Genomic DNA, 16,591 nt, shown 5'->3' with positions numbered 1-16,591 from the left:
ATAAAATTTCAAATTTCACTGATTTATAATCAGATGATTTATAATCAGATAGACATACATATATATGTATATATAGACATACATATATATATGGGATAAATTGGTATGATTTTTATTGAAATTCATTTTTTGAATTCTTATAAGAAATTAACCTAAAATAAAATCTAAAATTAGTAACTTAAAAAAAATAAGGACTCGGGGCATCTAGGTGGCACAGTGGATAGAGCACTGGCCCCGGATTCAAGAGGACCTGAGTTCAAAGCCAGCCTCAGACAGTTAACACTTACTTAGCTGTGTGACCCTGGGCAAGTCAATTAACCCCAATTGCCTCACCAAAAAAAAAAAAAAAAAGGACTCAATGAGTTGTTACTTTAGTGCACATCGAACTTCTGGTTCAAATGATTGGTTCTTATGCATTTTTGTTTGTGTTTACAACCCATTATTATATAATATTGTCCTATTGCAAATAGTAATTATTATTAATTTCTTTTTCTTTTTTATTGATACCTTATTTATATTTTATCTTATAACATGTTCTGTTCTCAAAAGTATTTAAAATATTTTTTTGAAATATCCTATATTTCAGACTCTCTAAGCCAAATTAACCTTTCCCTTTCACAGTATTGTGTTTGCTGCATTTTTTTATAACCACCAGGTGGTGCTGGCAAGCAAGTCAGGCCAAACTGTCAATCACTCCTGAGCCTGGGGGGTGGGGTTGGGGGACTGTGTGTGTATATCTGGGAAATTTACTCCCCCCTGACCGCCTTCAGGTGGGCAGAGTTTCCCTAGCAACTTCTTCCCCTTTGAGAATGTGACTTTCCTTTCAACCTTATGCACTCTACCTCCCACAGGAGGTGAAAAATGCCCATCTGCCTCACTGGCTTGCATTTGGGAATATGTTGGCGTGTATATTTAGGAATATCTCTGTCTTGGATTATTTTCTAGGTATACAAAGTCAATTGTAGGCCTCTTCATTTAGCCCTAACTGCTCATTTCCAATTTTACTCTTGCCAAATTGTCTCCTCTCTCTAAATAGGGGATCCATCTTGTTTTCTTTATTGCTCCAAATGATGTAGTCTAGCTTAGCTTTGGAAAGGGAAATCCATTATATCTCTGTTCCTTATCTCTATATCTGAGTAATAATAAAACACAGAATACATCTTATATTTGAGTTGGCCAGCATTTTTTTTTATCATAAATTAAAAGCCTAGAAATAAAAGTGAACATTGGGGGGGGGGGCGGGGCAATGTGGGTTAAGTGACTTGCCCAGGGTCACACAGCTAGTAAGTGTCAAGTGTCTGAGGCTGGATTTGAACTCAGGTCCCCCTGAGTCCAGGGCTGGTGCTTTATCCACTGCACCACCTAGCTGCCCAAAAGTGAACATTTAAGGAAGGAGCAGTAAGTCGGAGTGGGTAACTTTTGTGGAGCTTCAACTTTCCCCTGGAAAGAAGGAAGGGAAGAGGAAGAATATGTTGCTATCTCTCGTTCCTGCCTTCTCTTGATCGACAGTGAGTATAGATTTCACCTAGGCCATAGTCCATAATTAGATTGTCCACACTGCCTTTCCTCAGGACTCATCACAGACATATATACTGGAGAGGTCTCTGCTATGTTCTCTTGATAATTCCATTCTTGTGTTTTACTTGCAATGATCTTGCTTACCATGGCTTCCTCTCATATATCTCTTTCTTACAAGCTACTCCAATCTCAGGGGCAGAGTCAGGAACACTCTGAGTAGTCTTTGCCAGAATGATGCCCAAGACCACAAAAAATTGGAGAAGGCTGGCTCATAAAAATTAAACAAAAACGAGACAACTCTGGTTCTTCCCCTACCCAGACCCTCCAGAAAACCAAACCTCTGTGGGCAGAGCCCCAAAGATATGTAACACTCTCTGTAGTTAATTATGTTATTTCTTGTTCATCCTCCTATAAAATATAAACTATCTTGAATTCCTCTGTTTTTCTGAAAGTTCTGAAAGTTTTTATTAGGCATGTTGGATAATAAGTAGAATGGAATATGGGTTATGAGCATTTCTATCCTTAATTATATTAAGAAGATGTACTTTGTCATTGGCAAAGTTTCCAAAGTCTTTGCAGGGCGATATCCCTGCCATTACTTTTTTCCTATTAATGTGACCTTTAACAATCCAGGATTACCATCAGGTCATTATGAGGCCTGAGAGTGAGACTGTGTGGAGAACAAAAGTATAAGTAAAGAAAATAGTAAAGTTTCTTGTCCACTGTCATGTTCTTTTCTTATTAATATAATTGAAAATCTGTTCTCCTTTTCTCCTAGAGCATATCATCTCAACAACAAAAATGAACATGATGCTTTTCAGACAGTTTTCACCTTCAAGTTAGTTAATATCACAGGCTTTGTGTGTATATTTGTGTGTGTGTGAACTGAGATGGATTTAACACATAATCAATGGTTGAATTATATTTAAGAAAATAGTAATTACATTTGGCTACCTGTCTACAACAACAAAGAATGAGGAACAGAAGGGCATTCTAAATGTGCTGTGATCTCTCTCATTTCTCTGATGAAAGTCTTGATGACAGGAACAAATAATGAAAAGAAAATGTAATTTTTGTAAAATATTTACCCAAAATACTTGCTTAAAACAAACACACATCAGTGTACATTATACCGTGCACTTTGTGTAGTATTTTTATTTTTCAAAGCTTTTGCACATAAAACATCTCATTTTATCCTCATAACACCCTCATGAAAAAGTTAGGATAGGAAACATTATCCCCATTTTGCAGATGAACCTGAATTTCAGCCAAGTAAATTTTTTAGAGGGGTCACACAGCTAGTGGGTGGCAGTGCCAAAGACTAGAATCTGGATTTCTATTCTTTGTTGTCAAAAATAAATAATACTGTCAACCAAGTTACTTTTCATTTTCTCAGTGTGTCTATGAAGTCCAATGTGAGACTCAAAATACAATATACTACAATATACATTCTACCTAGGTTTAATTTATTTCCTGGTCAGTAGAATGGACCATTTTTTTGGCTTCCTCTCTTTGTCTGGAGTTTGCAGTTCCATTGCTTCAGACCTATTTGGGTCCTGTGGCTTATTAGAAAGTAGTATATTTTTCTCAATGATTGATATTATTTTTTTTAAAAAGTAATAAACATTTTTATTTATGATTTTAGGTTCCAATTTTTATCCCTCCTTCCCTCCCTCCCTACCTCCCTGAGGCAGTAGGCAATCAGATATAGGTTATACATGTATGATTTTGTAAAACATTACCATATTAGTTATTTTGTATAAGAATACTTTAATAAAAGAACAAAAATGAAAGAAAGTAAGAAATAGCATGCTTCAGTCTCTGTTTCACCAACATCAGTTCTTTCTTTGGAGGTGGATAATATGTTTCATCAATAATCCTTTGGGATTGTCTTGGATCATTGTATTGTTGAGAAATTAAGACATTCACAGTTCTTCATCAAACAATATTGCTGTCTCTGTGCACAATGTTCTCTTGGTTCTGCTTACTTCACTATATATCAGTTCATATAAGTCTTTTCAGGACTTTCGGAAATCATCCTGTTTGTCATTTCTTGTAGTACAATAATATTCTATCACCAATGATTGACATTCTCAAGTGATTCTTCATAGTTTTTCTGGCCTTTGAAGTTTTTTGTAGTCATCTTTAGCTGCTATGGGGAAATTATATTGTTATTTTACTGTCAGCCACATATATATCTCTTTAATTATGTGGAAAGCTCAATTGATTCTAAAGGGATTCATGGAAGGGTTGTCTTGGAGTAGACTTGAGAATGAAAACTTTCTTCTCTAAATTTGAAAAATCATAATATCACCATATCTTAGAACTGGATTGTTTCCAATCTTAATGGTATTTTATTTTTTTCCATTTACATGTAAAGATAGTTTTCAATATTCATTTTTTGTAAGATTTTGAGTTCTACATTTTTCTCCCCCTTTTTCCTCCCCCTTCCCCAAGATGGCAAGCAATCTGACATAGGTTATATATGTAAAATCACGTTAAACATATTTCCACATTAGCCATGTTGTGAAAGAAGAATCAGAACAAAAGGGGAAAACCACAAAAAGAAAAAACAACAAAAAAGTAAAAATAATATGGTTCAATCTGCATTAAGATTCCACAGTTCTTTTTCTGGACATAGAGAGCATTTTCCATCATGAGTCCTTTGGAATTGTCTTGGATCACTGTACCACTGAGAAGAGCTAAGTCTATCACAGTTGATTAACACACAATGTTGCTGTTACTGTGTACAATGTTCTCCTAGTTCTGCTCACTTCACTCAGCATCAGTCCACATAAGTCTTTCTGAAATCTGTCTGCTCATCATTTCTTACAGAACAATAGTATTCCATTACATTCATATACCACAACTTGTTCAGCCATTCCCCAAATGATGGGCATCCCCTTAATTTCCAATTCTTTACCATCACAAAGAGAGCTGATAGTAATATTTTTGTATATGTGGGTCCTTTTCCCTTTTAACTCTTTGGGATATAGACCTAGTAGTGGTATTGCTGGGTCAAAGGGTATGCACAACCCCACAGCCCTTTGGACATAGTTCCAAATTGCTGTCTAGAATGGTTGTATCAGTTCAGAACTCCACCAACAATGCATCAGTGTTCCAATTTTTTCAAATCTTCTCCAAATTTATTATTTTCCTTTCTTGTCACATTAGCCAATCTGATGGGTATAAGGTAGTACCTCCGAGTTGTTTTAATTTGCATTTCTCTAACCAATAGTGATTTAGAACACTTTTCATATGGCAATAGATAGCTTTGATTTCCTCATCTGAAAACTGCCTGTTCATATCCTTTGCCCATTTCTTTTTTTTGGGGGGGGGGTTGGTTTTTTTTGTTTGTTTTTTGTTTTTTTAGTGAGACAATTGGGGTTAAGTGACTTGCCCAGGGTCACACAGCTAGTAAGTGTCTGAGGCTGGATTTGAACCCAGGTACTCCTGACTCCAGGGCTGGTGCTCTATCCACTGCGCCACCTAGCTGCCCCTCCTTTGCCCATTTCTCAATTGGGGAATGACTTGAATTCTTATAAATTTGATATGGTTCTCTATACATTTTAGAAATGAGGTCTTTATCAGAAACATCGACTATAGAAATTGTTTTTCAACTTTTTGCTTTCATTCTAATCTTGGCTGCATTGCTTAAATTCATTTAATGTAATCAAAATTATCCATTTTGCATTTTATAATATTCTCAATCTCTTGTTTGGTCATAAATTCTTCTCCTCATAGATCTGAGAGGTAAACTATTCTGGAAGCGTTATATTTCTTAGTTATCACCTAGGTGAAAGTTACACAGCTAGCTCTAGGGGGAGATCTAGGAAGTTCACATGAGAAGAAGTTGTATGGGAAGATATTCATGTACTCCTCCATCTAGGAATGTAATTTAGAACAACTGGAAAAAAGAAATGTTTGAGTATAGCCAGGTTTTTTTTTGAGGTGCCAAGCTACTGTACAGTATGAATTGGTTTGGTTTTCATTGGTCAAACTGTACCCTATTCAACATTTGACCCAGGGGATGGTTTGGAAGGGACATAATTGGGAATCTGGGTAAGCTACAGCATCATTAACAGAACAGTGAACTCACTCCACAGCAGCAGGAAATAATATTTGCCATCTCAGGCTGCAAATTCTACATGGTAATAAGGGTTTAATAAGAAAAACACAGTATATTTTGTCAGCTGGTTCTTAAAGGCTCTGTAATATGGTAATACTTTATCCACTCCCATTCCAGGGCATTTCTTTCTCTCTCTCTCTCTCTCTCTCTGTCTCTGTCTCTGTCTCTCTCAACAAGTAGGGGTTTTAAAAACATCTAAACATCTAAATGATTTATTGGAAACTCCCCCATTGTTTTTTCTTGACAAGAGGGTAAGAGAAATATAGAATTAGAAGGAATCTTAGAGGTTATTTAGTTAACCTTAACTGAAACATGAATCCCTACTATTCCAGTGGTAGAGATTTTGCCTCCTTCTGAGGTGCCCTATTTATATTTGGACAGTCCTAATTGTTACAAATATTTTTCTTTCATTGTTTCACTGGAACCTCTATCCTTTTCCCCTAGTTCTTAACCCTCAGACCCAGAAAAGCCAATTTAATTTCTTTCCTACCATGAAAACTTCAGATATTTGAAGACAGGTACCATACCTCCTTTAAATGTTCCATTGTCCTAGGTAAACATTCCCAGTTCCTTTAACTGATACTTGTGTGACATAGTTTTAAGTTTGTCTACCACCATCTAGGTATACTCCAGGTAATCAATGTCCTTTTAAAAATGTGACACCAGCACCAGCCCTGGATTTGGGAGGACCTGAGTTCAAATCTGGCCTCAGACACTTGACACTTACTAGCTGTGTGACCCTGGGGAAGTCAGTTAACTATCATTGCCCTGCCCAAAAAATGTTTTTTAAAATGTGACACAAGAAATGGACACAATATATATTCCAGATGTGATCTGATAAGGGATCAGTATAGTGGGACTATTAATACTTCCATTAAGGCAGTCTGTGATCACATTAAAGTTTTTGTCTTTCTCATCACACTGGTTGACTCATACTGAGCCTGCATTTCATTAAAATCCCCAGTTTTTCTTCATACAAGCTATTTTCTAGTCACATCTCCCTCACTGTAATTGTCCACTTGATTTTTTTTTCTCCGTTGGATAGGATTTCATATGTATCCTTTTAAATCTGATCTCCTCACATCTGACTGTTATTCCAAGTCAGTGGTGGAGGTAAAAACAAGATCTGACAAGTGAGGGGAATGATAGCAAGGATTTAAGAGTTGAGAGCCAGGATGACTAAAATGGTAGCACTATCAGCAGAAATAGAGAAACTGGAAAGGGGGAAAGACAATGAGTTTTGGTTTTGACATGTTGAGTTTGAGATACCCATGTAACATCCAGTTGATGTCTAACAGGTTTCTTGGGATTCCAGATCGGCGCTCAGGAGAGTTATGAGGGTTGAATGAATAAATTCGAGAGTCATGTGCACATAGGTGATAGTGGAATGTATGGGAGTTGATGAGATCATCAAGGACGAAAAGAGTAGACAGAGAGAAAAGGAGAGATCTCAGTACAAAGCCTGGGGTATAGTCATAGTTTGGGGTGAGATGTAGATGATTATCCTGCAAAAGGGATTAAGAAGGATGGTCAGGGCAGCTTGGTGGCGCAGTTGATAGAGCACCGGCCCTGAATTCAGGAGTACCTGAGTTCAAATCCGGCCTCAGACACTTAACACTTACTAGCTGTGTGATCCTGGGCAAGTCACTTAACCCCAATTGCCTCACTAAAAAAAAAAAAAAAAGAAGAAGGATGGTCACGGAAAGGGGAAAGGGACCCACATGTACAAAAATATTTATAGCTGCTCTTTACGTGGTAGCAAGGAATTGGAAGTTGAGGGGGTGCCCATCAATTGGGGAATGGCTGGACAAGTTGTGGTATATGAATACAATGGAATACTATTGTGCTGTAAGAAATGATGAGCAGGAAGAGTTCAGAGAATCCTGGAGGGTCTTACATGAGCTGATGATGAGTGAGATGAGCAGAACCAGAAGAACATTGTACACAGTATCATCAACATTGAGTGTTGACCTACTGTGATGGACTATATTCTTCTCACCAATGCAATGGTACAGAAGAGTTCCAGGGAACTCATGATAGAAGAGGATCTCCAAATCCAAGGAAAAAAAAAAAAGAACTGTGGAGTATAGATGCTGATTGAACCATACTATTTCTTTTGTTTTGGGTGCTGTTGTTCTTTTTTTCTATTTTGAGGTTTTGCATCACTGCTCTGATTTTTTCTCTTATAATAGGATTAATGCAGAAATAGGATTAATGTTATTATGTGTATATATATGTGTGTGTATATATCTATATCTATATGTATATAGATATATAGATATAACCTATATCAGATTACCTGCTGTCTAGGGGAGGGGGGAGGGAGAAAAATCTGAAATTGTAAAGCTTGTATAAACAAAAGTTGAGAACTATCTTTACATGTAATGGAAAAAATAAAATACCTTATATGTTAAAAAAAAAAAGAAGGATGGTCACATAGCTAGAAGGAGATATGCAACAGAACAATGTCAGAAAACCCGGAGAGAAAAGAGTATTTAAAAGGAAGGGGTGTTCAGTGATGTTAAATTCTGGGTGAGGTCAAGAAGGATGAAGAATAAGAAAAGGCTATTGGATTTAGTCGTGAAACCATTGTTAATGACCTTAGAAAAACATTTCATAACATTTTCAGTCAGGTGGTGGGGATAGAAGCCATCTTGCAATGGGTTGAGGAGCAAGAACTAGACGGGGCAGCTGGGTAGTGCAGTGGATATGGAGCTGGCCCTGGATTCAGGAGGACCTGAGTTCAAATCCAGCTGCAGACACTGGACATTTACTAGCTGTGTGACCCTGGGCAAGTTGTTTAACCCTCATTACCCTGCAAAAAAAACCCCAACAAAAACAAAACTAGAGACGATATTTTTCTAGCAATTTTGCTATGAAAGGGAGAAGAGCTATAGGCTGATAGCTTGATGGAATATTATGGTCAAGTGAGCTTTTTTTTGGTATAGGATTTAGGCATGATTATAGGAAAAGAACCAGTCAATAAGAAGAGGGATATAAGAACAGGATACTCTGTTAAGTGAAGCTTTAATTTTTAGGCCTTAACAAAATCTTTTTATGAGCATCACCTCCTCCTAAACCAAGGTGGCTTTTGTCAGGAGGATCTTGTTGATAAAAACTAACAAGTGTATCCCATTGAAGTCCTAGCATGGTTCTAATCTAGCCTCAACTTGTTTGTGATACAGATACCACGAACCTGCCTTGAACTACTGATAACTCCCCAGTAAGGGGCTACTTTCCATCACCTAAGCATTGACCATTCATTAGGATTAGAGGATCATAGATTTAGAGATGAAAAGGACTTTAGAGGTCATTGAGTCCAAACCTCCTTATTTTAAAGGTGACAAAACTGAGGCACTGAAAGTTTAAGTGATTTGCCTACTGTCACACAGTCAGTAAGTGTAGGAGCTAGGGTCTGAATCCAGGTCTTCCTGACTGCATCTAAGTCCAGTGCTCAGATAACTCTACAAACATGCACTCATAGTATCATAAATCCTCCTGATTTCCCTATTATAAAAACCACTTAGACTGGATTTGTTGCAGATATGTTCAAAGCTTGCTCCCACTGTCCTATTTTTTTTTTTTAGTGAGGCAATTGGGGTTAAGTGACTTGCCCAAGGTCACACAGCTAGTAAGTGTTAAGTGTCTGAGGCCGGATTTGAACTCAGGTCCTCCTGACTCCAGGACCGGTGCTCTATCCACTGTGCCACCCAGCTTCCCTTGTCCTATTTTTTTAAATGAAGATTTTGTTTTTTATTAAGAACTTTCCTCAGGGGCAGCTAGGTGGTGCAGTGGATAGAGCACCATCCCTGGAGTCAAGAGGACCTGAGTTCAAATCTGGCCTCAGACACTTAACACTTACTAGCTGTGTGACCCTGGGCAAGTCACTTAATCCCAATTGCCTCACTAAAAAAAAAAAGAACTTTCTTCACATTTACATTAAAGATATGGAGTATAAAAGTATATAGCATGTTAATTTAACTTGGAGAGTCTTATTGTATTCTTTATAATAAAATTGAGCATTTCTCTACCTCTCTATCCTAGGTGACAAAAAATGGTGCTTAAATTATAATAATTGTCATGCTAATCTTTTGGCAAATACTTATTATTAGTCCTATAGTATGTTATGACCAAACAGCCCATGAAATAATGTTTGGGCATATGACAAAATCCCTTCTACCAGCTCCTTTTTATTCTTTTCCAAGAAGTAGCTATGAGCTTGCTTCTATTTAACTACAACTTTTGGTGAATTTTTTTGTCCATGACAACCCACGAAACAGAGAAATACAAAATGGACCTTAGCCTCACCCCTTTCTGCTTCTTTAGTAGTAGGTGTAGAGTGGATGGGAAAGGAGGGGAACAAGGTGCTAAGAATAACACAGCCTTCAGAGCATCTATAAATATGAGTTCTATTGTTCACATTCGGTACGTGAGATCCTTGTCCAAATGGATGTACTTGGTCTAAGAAGGAAAGAACTAGGAGCAACAATGGGTGGAAATTATGAAGAGGAAATTTGAGCCTGATATAAGGAAAAATGACTTTAGACAGAAGTATTCAAAAGTAGAATGGGATTGCCAGGAGATAATAGGTTCTCCTTCACTGGAAGTCTTCAGGCAAAAACCAAATGATTGTTTGTTGGGTATAATGTAGAAAAGATTTGTCGTGTACAGATTGGAGTAGATAGCTTGTGTGATGATATCCAGCATTTTCCATTTGTATAGCAGGTTTGAGAGTACTTATCACATATTTTTTAATCTTTACAACATTTCAATAAGATCAAAAAACTAAGACTCATAGAGTATAAGGGACTGGCGCAGGGTCACACAACTAATAAATGGTAGACCTGGTACTAAAATCTAGGTCTTTTGACTCAGGGTCCAGTTCCTTTTAAATTATACAATTTTAATAATAGAAGACTAAGGGACCTGGAAGTCATCTTTTATGATAAATGATCATTGAATGATATCTTTATTTTCTTAATTTGACCTTTCTTTTCCGAATGATATCCTTGTGGACAAGATGTAAAAATATGGCTACATGGCTCTACGGTTAGATGGTTTCATAGCTGAACAGCCATGCTCAAAATGTACTGATTGATAGATCACTGATAGTCAAGAGAGAGTTTTCTAGTAGCAGGGCCTTGACTGGTAAAACAATTCCATCAGTGACTTAGGTGAAAATATAAAAGCCACAGTTGTCAAACTTTTGGATGACACAAAAGTCACTCATTCATATGGACAATACATTCAGGATTTAAAAGTTTATGAAAGGCTTGGATGATGAAACTAGCCCAACCAGATGAAATTTATTAGGGATAAATGCACACCAATAGAATGGGTAGGATTCCAGTTTGATAGGTTTTAGTTGACAGAAGCTCAATATGAACCAAGTAATGAGGCTGCTAAAATAGAGAATGCATTTTAGGCAGCCATAGAAGTAATATAATGTCTAGGTCAAGAGAGGGTAAATAGTCCTACTATTTTTCATACCACATGGGAAGTATTATGATTACTTTGGGGCAGGGTACTATACTTTAAGAAAGACATTGACAAACTAGAGTGCAGTCAGAGGAGGGTACCCAGAATGGCAAGAATTTTGAAAACTATGATATATTGAAAATGGTTGAGGCAACTAGCCATGATTATATTTGAGAAGAGATTTAGAAGGGAATGGAGAATGGTTTCAAGTATTCAAAAGGTTGATAGAATCACAGGAATTTGAGAATTGAAGAGATAACACAGAGGCCATCTAGCTTTTCCTGTACCTAAAAATGGATCCTCTCTAAAAGGTATCTGACAAGGGGTTGGTCACCTAGGCTTTGCTCAAAGAACTCAAGTGTTAACAGGAACCCACTACCTCCTGAGGAGGTCCATTGGGATAGCTCTAATTTTTTAGGAGGCTTTCCCATATATCAGCCCCGTACTTGCCTCTCATCCTTTTCCATCTATTGATCCTACTTCTGTCCTCTGGGGCCAGGCAGAATAAGTTGATTACTTCCATATGAAAGCCCTTTAAATAAGTGAAGACAGATACTGTGTTTTCATGAGTCTTTTCTTCCTCAAACTAAACATCTCTAGTTCCTCTATTGATCCTCACGTGACAGGAACTTGAGGCCTGTCACCATCCTGATGGCCTCCTCTGGTCATTCTTTATCTTAAAAATATCCTTCCTGAAAGGTTATTCCAAGAACTAAATACAGTACCCTAGAATGGTCTGACCAGGGGAGAATGATGACCTCCTTATTCCTGGTCACTGTGCCTCTATCAATGCAGCCTAAAATCACATTAGCTTCCTTAACTCATAAAGAGCTTGCAGTATGCTAAACAATAAGAATTTTATTTGTGCCAGAGAGCAGAACTAGGACCCATGAGTGAAAGTTGCAGAAGGATAGAAGTCAGAGGGAAAACCTTCCAAAAGTGAAAGCTATCCAACAATGGCATCGGCTGCCTCAAAAGCATTAAGTTCCCCCATCAGTGTAAGTAATCAAGCAGAACCTCCATATCAAGGATATGGTTTAAACAATTCTCACATTTGGGTGTGAGATGGCAACAAAGAGCTTTTAAAGGGCCTTTTAGCCCTAAGGTTCAGCAAACTTACACCTGGGGGTTGCGTATGCCTTGCAGGGACATGTAGACTCTTCTTCAGTGACCTTCAAAGCAAATCAAATGATTCAAATGAATATTTTTTCCAACTGGCAGCACCACCAGCTCTGCTTAGTGTTTGCAAATCAAGCTGTGTCTTTTGCTAGATGCATCATCACAAACAATAAAGATTTTGGAATCAGAATTTAGCTGGCAATTTTCTTGATGATGCATAAGGCAAAATAGGGCACAGCTTGCATTTCCACAGCTGTATTGGCATTGTCATATGTAATAGTTAAAAAAAAACCCAACAAACTTTTGTTAGTTAAGTAGGTCATCATGACCTGGGAAGCATATATTTCTGTTTTAAAAGAACCTTTCCATATATAAGTTCCGCTACTCTTGTAAAACTGTGGTTCTCACTTCTCTAAATCTCTGTAGGACTTTACGTTTCTCTTGCCAAGTAGAACCTAATTTTGTTAGAACAAAATCATAGAGCTGGCACAGGTAGGAAAAAGGACCTCTAGTCTATCCAGTCTTCTGTGTAGTAAGGCTAAGCATTGCCTATTTTACTTTTTGAAAGTCCTTCAAGATAATATTTTCACAAGATCCATGGGAAAAATCTTTTAGAACCTTCTAACTTTGTCTATTAGGATGTACCGCTTTCTGAAAATTTAAATTTCTTTTGATTCAATTTAAGCTTATTTTCTCTTAATCTGTTCTGTGTGGAGATGGAAAATATCTATCACCAGTTTTCCTACATAATAACTCTATACTAGTGTAACAATTTGATTACTAAGTCAAGCCTTCTTTATTTGATGTTAAAAAGTACCCATTTCACTAGCTGTGTGACCCTGGGCAAGTCACTTAACCCCAATTGCCTCACTAAAAAAGAAAAGTACCCATTTCAGGGGCAGCTAGGTGGCACAGTAGATAGAGTACCGGCCCTGGAGTCAGGAGTACCTGAGTTCAAAACCGACCTCAGACAGTTAACACTTACTAGCTGTGTGACCCTGGGCAAGTCACTTAACTCCAATTGCCTCAATTAAAAAAAAAAAGCACCCATTTCTTAAACTTTTCTTCATAGGTCTCATTTTCTATCTCCATGTCATCTCGTCTCTATTTCTCCTTTATTGTAGATTCTATACCTAAATCAAGCTCTATTTTAATACTGTCCTCCTCCTCCTTCTCCTCCTCCTCCTCCTTCTGCTTCTGCTTCTTCATGTATTTGTCCTTCTATTAATATATTTCAGGATATTTAAAAATCACAGTAATTCATTCCCTACTTGTCATCTATTGTGACTTCTGCCCCTCCCCCAGTCATCCTTTCCTGTATTGTGTCTAGCCATGAGGTCTCTTTTCCTTCCTCTGACTCTACTTGCATTCCTAAAATGAAGCAGTGGTCTGTACTTAGCATAGTGCCTGGAACATTGTTGCTGTTGTTGTTGAGTTGTTTTAGTCTTGTCCAACTCTTTGTGACCCCATTCTCTTGGCAAAGATACTGGAGTGCTTTACCATTTCCTTCTCTAGCTCATTTTAGGAAACTGAGGCAAACAGGGGTAAGCGACTTGCCCAGGGTCACACAGCTAATAAATGTCTGAGGCCATATTTGCACTCATAAACATGAATCTTCCTGATTCAAAGCCCAGTGCTCTATCCACTGTGCCACCCAGCTACTCACACATAGTAAGTGCTTAATAAATGTTTATTGGCTTTATTTGGCATGTTGATAGGTGATTTGAGATCAGTTAGACAAAAAACAAAACAAAACTTTATTTTGGAGATGTGTTCATAGCTAAGCCAGAACTTTCCCTTGCTACATCTGAGCAACTACAGTTTTTAAAATTTTTACCATGCATGTATATACACAGCAAGGCTGTGCTACTTCCTTGATTGGGCCCTGGGCAAGACACTTAACCCCGATTGCCCCACAAACAAACAAACAAACAAAAAGTTGCCTTCAAGAGCTGTTAAGCAAAGGAAGAATTAGGAATTGTCCTGCCTGGCCCTAGAGTTCATGATCAGGAATAGTGGGTGGAAGTTGCAGAGGCAAATTTTGGCTTAATGTCAAGAAGGACTTCCCAACAATTAGAGTTATTTCAAAGTTGAACGTGCTGCCCCCATAGATAATGGGTTCCTCCACTTTTTTGGAGATCTTTAAGTAGAGGTTGGCAAATATGTTATAGTAGGGATTTCTTTTATTTATGGATTTTTATTTATTGGCTGAGGTCCCTTCTTTTTATTTTTTTTTTTGGTGAGGCAGTTGGGGTTAAGTGACTTGCCCAGGGTCACACAGCTAGTAAGTGTTAAGTGTCTGAGGCCAGATTTGAACTCGGGTCCTCCTGACTCCAGGACCGGTGCTCTATCCACTGTGCCACCTAGCCGTCCTGGCTGAGGTCCCTTCTAACTCTCAAATTTTTTCATTCTGTCATGAATGAAAATGACCTTTCTGGTCACTTAAAATAATGCTGAATTTTCATCATAAAGATAGTAGGAATAACAACAATCACAACCATCTTTATATAGGATTTTTCAGTTTATAAAATATTTTATCTATATTATTTTATTTGGTCTTTGTAACAACTCTGTGTATGAGAGACATTACTATACCCATTTTAAAGATGAAAAATGAGGTTCAGATTTGTCATAGCTACATGGTTGCTAAGTAATAAAGACCAGTGCCCTTCCAGGTCTCTCTTTAGAAATAAACAATGAACTATGCCAAATGTCAAATATGCTATATTTGATGAAAGCAGGTGATTAGGAATCCCTAGTACTATTTTAGCATTTAAATGATTTCTACTATCACTGTGGGCAATTTATATATATGTATATATACATATGTATTTCAGCATTAATTTCAGAATGGCAAAAGGACCAATTTACTATTATTTTGAAGTCTTTGAATGAAAAATGGATTTTTAAAAAAATTGATGTGATTACTATATTTTTATAGTATATTCATGATGTTAAGGTGTCTGATTTATAAGTTTATGAATTTTGACAGAAGGTGTTTTGTGAATTTCAGGAGAGGGAATTTAAGTTGGATTTCTCTCAGTATATTCACATATAAATAGCCCTTTTAGTTATACACTATGGTAGATTTTCCTTTTTTTAGGTTAGATCAGAGGTTGTAGTTTGTTGTTGTTTTCTGTTTCCAAGTGTGAGACTGAACAATAATGATGAAAGATTATGCAAAAATCCATGTTAAAATAATGTTGATATGCCACTTGTATTACAAGATAATTACAGTAATTTGACTATTGCTCCATATGAAGTCAGGAGCTAGTTGCTAGCAAACACTGGGATAGGGGTGATTTAAGGGATTTTCATTAGAACTGGCTTTTGGATCCTGCTGACTTTTCTCTTGAAATGAGTTTCTCACAAAGAATCCTTCAGATTTTCTTGAATAAATTGACTGCTAGAGTTTCATATTATTATTTTAAATAATAAACATTTTTATTTAAAGTTTTGAGTTCCAAATTTTATCCCTCCTTCCCTCCCTCCTCTTCTTTCTTCTTGAGGGAGAAGATATAGGTTATACATGTGCAATTATAGAAAACATTACCATATTAGTCATTTTGTGTAAGAAAACTTGAATAAAAGAAAAAAGTGAAAGAAAGTAAAAGAAAGCATGCTTCAGTCTGTGTTCAATCAATATCAGTTCTTTTTTTTGGAGGTGGATAGTATGCTTCATCATTAGTCCTTTGAGATTGTCTTGGATCATTGTATTGCGGAGAATAGTTAAGTCATTCACAGTTCTTCATCAAACAATATTGCTGTCTCTGTGCACAATGTTCTCTTGGTTCTGCTCACTTCACTATACATCAGTTCATACAAGTCTTTCAAGGCCTTTCTGAAATGATCTGACTCAATATTTCTTATAGCACGATAATATTCTATCACAATCATATGCCACAGCTTGTTTAGCCATTCCCCAATTGATGGGCATTCCTTTGATTTCTTTTTCTTTCTTTCTTTTTTTAGTGAGGCAATTGGGGTTGTGACTTGCCCAGGGTCACATGCTAGTAAGTGTTAAGTGTCTGAGGTTGGATTTGAACTCAGTTCCTCCTGAATCCAGGGCTGGTGCTCTATCCACTGTGCCACCTAGCTTCCCCTCATTCCTTTGATTTCTAAGAATGTTATACTATTTACATTGTCATCTCCAAAAGATTACCCTTTTTTTTGTGAACATATTATACATCTTTTGGAGAATTCTTAAAATAGTCAGCTACGTTTAATGTAAACCAAGCTACGGAAAAGGCACAAGATAATGTTTTAGAATTGCTACCCCTGAGGTGACTTAATGAGGTTGATTCTCCTTGTGCCTAAATTGGTAACTATAGGTAAAATAATCCAGCT

General features: G+C 37.1%; 1 protein-coding gene across 1 annotated transcript in view; it reads left to right on the top strand.

The window, feature by feature from the left end:
- Positions 1-16,591, top strand: part of CFAP61 (cilia and flagella associated protein 61) — a 354,788-nt gene that overhangs the window by 52,515 nt on the left and 285,682 nt on the right. The gene's annotated exons all lie outside the window — the stretch shown is intronic.

This window comes from Dromiciops gliroides, chromosome 2 (assembly GCF_019393635.1).
Source record: "Dromiciops gliroides isolate mDroGli1 chromosome 2, mDroGli1.pri, whole genome shotgun sequence".
NCBI lineage: Eukaryota > Metazoa > Chordata > Mammalia > Microbiotheria > Microbiotheriidae > Dromiciops > Dromiciops gliroides.
Note: the sequence above shows the minus strand (reverse complement) of the source record. Positions and strands in the feature narration are given on the sequence as shown.